This window comes from Watersipora subatra, chromosome 6, assembly GCF_963576615.1.
Source record: "Watersipora subatra chromosome 6, tzWatSuba1.1, whole genome shotgun sequence".
Lineage (NCBI taxonomy): Eukaryota > Metazoa > Bryozoa > Gymnolaemata > Cheilostomatida > Watersiporidae > Watersipora > Watersipora subatra.
In genome coordinates this window covers 5,677,179-5,683,410 of record NC_088713.1, presented here as the reverse complement: position 1 = coordinate 5,683,410, position 6,232 = coordinate 5,677,179, and positions in this window count along the sequence as shown.

Genomic DNA, 6,232 nt, shown 5'->3' with positions numbered 1-6,232 from the left:
ACAAGCATGTACACTGATCATATCAGTGAGCTTCAAACAGTGGAGCAACACTTACAGCAAAAAAGAGAGCAATCAGAAGTTCAACAAGATGAAGAGAAAGAGCTGCAAGATGAAGAAGCAGCAATGCAAGAGATGGGGAAGCAGCTGGAGGAAAAAATGAGACTGTACAACAAGAGAAAGCGAAGCAGGCAAAGATTACCACATATTTCAGTTCTTTCATTACAATCTTCATACAGTTCAGTTACCAGTACACCAACAAAGCCTGAGAATCGCCTTACAATGGATATAACAGAAGGCACCACAAGAAAAAGACTAGAGCCTGGCAACGCACGTTCACCACAACCTCTGCTTTCCAAACGAGTTATTTCTAGCAGGACTGCAGTGCAGATCCATGATCTCACACTTCAACAACTACCTGGAAGGCGCAATATCTTCCAAAGATTGAGAACCGGCCAAAGTGGGAGACACCCCAATGAAATATCAAAGTGGGAGACCTGCTTGTCATGGTTGACAATAACGAACCTCGGAACTCCTGGAAAACTAGAGTAGTAGTGGCCGTCCATCAATGATCCGACGGCTTGGTAAGGAAGACCTCAATCATGATTGGTACAGCTGACCTGGATACCTCTGGCAAGCCTAGACACCCCAGAGTTCCTGTATATAGGCTCGTTCAAAAATTGATCAGAATTATGAGCGCTGAATGAAAATTAGATCATTTCACGCTTACCTATTACATTACGTATGTTACATTATATATTACAATAGCCTTGATTTATCCTGATATCAATTACAACATATTATTTACTGGTTGTAAATTTTTGCAAATTCAAGTGGGAGTGTAGAAACCTTTTAAACGCACCTATATGCGTTGGTGGTGAATTCCATGTTTTTACCGTTGGCCCGTTGCGTTGGCCCGTTGCGTTGGCCCGTTGCATGTCCTGACGTTGATTGGACTGTCAGGTGCACTCGCAGAGAAATTTACCAATTCGAGGACCCTTTTGGTGCTCTAGTTTATATTTCTTTTAATTCAATAAGTCCGCCGATTTCAGAGACAGTTAGTTGGAAGCCTTAGTACTGAAAACAGTTAATTTAGAAGCCTTAGTACTGAAAGCAGTGTTTACTACAGAACAATGTTATTAAACAAAGGTTGTTAAAAGGAGACAACGACTTCACGGTAGTCTAAATAAAACAAAGACTAGCAGTGAAACTTATTCCTTCTTCAAGCAACCCCAAGTAATTATAAGCGGGACGTAAAAGTTTCCACAATAAGATTTCTCAATAAAATTAGCCTCAAGTTTAATATTTTAATCTTTGTTTGGGATTTTCCAACTTAAAAACAAATATTTTGGTGTAAGTTCATCAAACGCGTCCGAGTTAGAAAACTAATAACTACTTATGTTGATGAATTTTAGCCGATTCGAATTTCTGTGATTACACAGATAATTAAAATAGCAATAGCAGCACTGACTCTGATGGCGGTGAAAGTAATGGTTTTGTAAGAGTAAGGAACATTGTAGAGGGTCATTTTGCTTTGTAGCTTTACATCCCTCTATCAATGCACAAAGTATAAATACAAGGAATTTTTTGCATAGCAGTGCTTGCTAACATGTTGACAAAATAAAATATATAACCAAAACAAACGTTGTAGATGTAGTTTAAAATTGAAAAACTATTGTATACATATGAAGCAGTATCGGCAAAATGGCTGACAGTAGGCCGATATCTGAATTTGTACACGGACACAAATGAAAAGGTTATGTAGTGGAAGTGTGGCAATTCATAGACAATACAACATTGAATGAGAAGTACTCACCTTTTTTTCACGTATAAATTTAGTAGGTGAGAACAGCGTTTTTCTAGTGGCCCCAAGAAACAAACGTTCACATGACCTCGATACACGTTGGTAGTAAATATTAATTACATTTAGATTACTACTCATTAATTTATTTTATTTAGTGAGTAGTACATTTGTATAGCTGTATAGGCACCTTTTTGTAGGCTGCACAACTCAGAACGGGGCTTTTTAACACGACAGCAACTTTGCTGTTTAAAACGGAACGGTGCCATTAGGCACTGTAAAGAGGCGCACTAACCGGAGGTTTCGGTTAATGCGCCTTAGTGGTGAGAGAAAAACAACAGAATCGCCGCACCGTCATATAAACCGCTTAGCTCAAATCATCAGAAAAAAGCAGCGGCTAATAGTCCCAAAGTATGGTATTTACTACTCATATTAATTCAATTGGCTTCGTACGACCAAATGGAAAAAGGAAGACCGCTCTATAATTTATTTACTGTTACTACTCATATTAATGCAGTTCGCTTCGTACGACCGAAATTCGTACGACAAAAAAAGGAAAGACCGCTCTATAAGGTGGATACACAGACAGACAACGATTGCCGTTTATATAGTAGATAAATACAGATAGAAGTTATGGGGGAATTCTATCAAAAAAGATGAGACTCCAGATGACAAAGTGCAAGTAAACTATCATTTTATTAGCCTACCGGCAATCAGTTCTCTTGGGCGGTATTATATCACAAAAGAAAGAGTGGGTAGTTGGGTTTGAAAGCTCTACCATTGCTCATGATTAATATTATAATTGTTACTTTAGATTACTAGCCTTTGTATTCTTTCCCTTCTTGTATTGTAAACTGAAACCTACAATAACTCCTAGCAGTGCTTCAAAATGATATTTGAATTGGGAGCTTCAAGCTATGTAAATTATTCTTTACCACACTCAATGCTTGGGTTATAAGATTATGGACCTTTTGTAGTGCATATCCCAGTATGTGAACACTATAATGGGACTTCTGAGGATGGCTCATACAAAGTCAGTGCCAGGGGCAGACGATTTCCTTCCTGTGTTCAGCTACAGTATGTTCTTATCATGGCTAATCCACCTAACCTGCTCTCATCTATACAAGTAAGGAACTGTTCAGTTAATTGGGTCAAGCATTAACTTTTATTACTCATTATAAATAAAAGGGCATGAAATAAATGTTGAAATTGATAAAGATATAACATGAAATAAAAAACTCACTGTAGTCATAGCCTTAGAGAAGCAGCAATTTGTTGTAGAACTTTGATGGTCTTTATGGTGAGAGGATGGAGAGCTAGGAAATGTACAACTGGACACAGCACAATACGACAGCCTCCTTTATCAAGAGTCACTTGGTCAGACGGAAAGGTTATTGGCATTATGCCAGATCTACATTGTGCTTTGCGTAGTGCAAACTGTATAGTTGTTCTTTGAGAAGTTAAACTAACTTTACCTTTGTTAGCACTAGTCATCATCTTGATTTAGTTGCAAGTATAGCTATACATTGACATACAAACATACTTAATGTGTTCTTTAATACGTCAATTCTCTATTACCTCAGATAAATCTTTCCTATATAGCTTAACTTAATACAAATTAATCAGCTCCCAATCTTTAAAGCAAATACCTGAAACATAATATTGCAACAAACATAAGTGATTTTCATTGTTATAATTCACTATATTTACACTCATAAAGTAACGAAGGCATATCTAGTAGTTATGGTGTCTCATAAAATGTTACCTTATTATTAACGGTAGACTAGGGAGTTTTTACCTTTGAGACAGTTTTTAGTGACTAATGGTGGTGCGACAGAGACTTGATGGCAACGCATTCGGTTCGCTACATTTTTATGACACTAACATGACATAAACTTTATATTTAACTCACCAAATATGGATTTAACTTTCTAAATACACACATAAAATAAATTTTATTCTCACACTAAACTTACAGTAATTATAATTCAAGTGTTTAGGTTTCATTGTTTAAGAGCATATAACAATTATCATTACGAGTTGGAGCAAGTTGCTACACTATATATCTTATCTAGCTTTGCAAATTTTGTATTTTGTACTTTTAGAGATGATGAAATGCATATCTTCATTGTCAGCCAACAAGTGGGGATGAAAAAAATCTTCATCAGGAGAAATTAGCAAGCATCTATTCCCACAATCCCTTCTCTAGCACTTCCTGTTTTCATTTGATTCTCAGTATTGATATTTTGTCTAAACTGAATATTTATAATGAAGGTATTTATGGTGGTCATACTCAGCCATGTTTCAAAGAGCTCCAACACTGTGTTATGAGCTGCTCTTCTAAATAGACTAATATATTCCTATCCTGTTTATATTTTATTAAATTCAAGTTTCCTGGAACAAATAAGACAAATAAATTTTTGTGTAGAGTATCAGTCACCCTGTTATTTGCTGTGTACATCTAAACAATCTAAGTAGTGTTCTGTGATCATTGTAGGTCTTCTGCTAAATACGCATTTCATACCTTCCTCTTACCAGTTTTTGAATATATTCTAGAACATTAATTATTTTACATTCAATTTGATTTAGCTACTAACTAGCGTTGCAGCAGATTTGTACAAAATCAAACAAGAGAAAGACCAAAAACATTCTTTTGCACTTTCTTTTTATCACATGATAATTTTATTGTACTGCTAAATAAGACACACAGTCCAGTCAATTGCATTTAACTTTTCTTGCTGACAATTGAAATATTTGTACAGTGTACTCCGTGCTATGGAGACAAAGCCTTACGGGTTTTTGCCTTGCGTTACGGCGTTTTCACCACAATACGATATCAGCCTCTCTCTATGTATTTAAGTTAAGTTAAAAGTTTCTAACACCTATCGCCCCAAAGGTTTAGTGTACTGAATGCATGGCTGTCAAGTCTTTCTCCCACCGTCATTAGGCTACATATGTTTTGAAGGTAAGAACTTCCTATAAAACTGTACACAGTAATGTTACATTTTATGCGGATTATAACAACTGAATAGGTAACTATAGTTACTAAGGCTACTATAGTATTTTGTTACTAGTTTTTGATATGGACAGTACATGTATAAAATTTAGATGCTTTTACAGATGGTTTGCATTGGATAACAACTATAGATTCCTGTGTCCCTCCATACGACATCCGGGTCGACTGTATTAATGGTTGCAATGATTGTGCTAACTTATGGTATAAAACATCTAGGAAAAATGAAAGATATTGTGAGGTCTATGCTCAATAGGTCTACGCTCATGGTTCATTTGGTTTCTGTTGTTGTCTTTTATAGCAGATCAATGGCAGTGTATATCTAAGAGCAGCTATAGATGAAAAGTCAACAATTACGATAGTTAGGCAATAGGGAATTCCCCTTTTCGCCTATGCAAAAGTTTGTGATTACAAGTGTTGCTATGGCTAGCTCAAAACATAACAGAGTTGTCCAACGAGTTTATAGTGCAGTTGAATGTGTGATGTGAAAGAGGAGACTCGGAAACAGAAGAATAAGGTATGACTAACGCTGCCTTTTAAATAAGTCAGCTTTTACTAACAGACAATAAATCTACATGTAACTGAGTAATGCTCCAATTAAGGTTATAGTGCATTACACTAATTTGTAACCAAAATTGTCAGAAAGCTCACAGTTTTTGTTTCATCTTTGAAGATAGAATTGGTTTCTACATTGTAGACTTGACTGGAAAAACAAACACTATGGGGTTGCAAGAAGACTTCCAGAGTTTTGGGAATGTTAGCTCTTACATGATTGTTTCCACATTCTTGGACATCTTATGTGGATGTATTCTTTTTCTTCTGGAGTTGATTGAAAATGGACAGATAGAGCACTGGTTCATGCAGATAATTGGTATCATCAGTACAGTTGCCGTGTTTGTTAGCTATTTAAAAGCTGGCAGCGAAGTAGATGAACAGCAAAGGCTGAGGTCATACTCAAAGGGATCAAGCTCATCTGTCTACATATGGATGACATTAAATCTCCTGGCGCAGTTTGTTTTCGAAGATGCAGTCCCAACACTTAGTTTAACAGACCAACACTTCAAATCAATCTCTAGTGGATTTCAACTCTTTGGAGTGTATTTTCATCGTGTGGAATGCTTTGGTCATATCTGCAGCATTTTTTATCGAATCAACTGCCACGACGGTTGTCATACTTTCTGTGATTTGTTTTGTTTGGTGATTGGAATTTTATCATTTGGTGTGTGCTTCACTCCAGATACTTCTGTGTTTTTTCAATAGGTGTTAAAAAGTTACATGCTGTCCAGCCACTATGTGTGTCATTCCTGATGCATTTAATATTCTGATTGCAACCCCTAAAGCAAAACTTCTGAACAATACTAAGTAAAGTTTTGGCACCAGCGTCAAAGAGAGACTGATACAAAGTGTTGTATCAGTGTCTT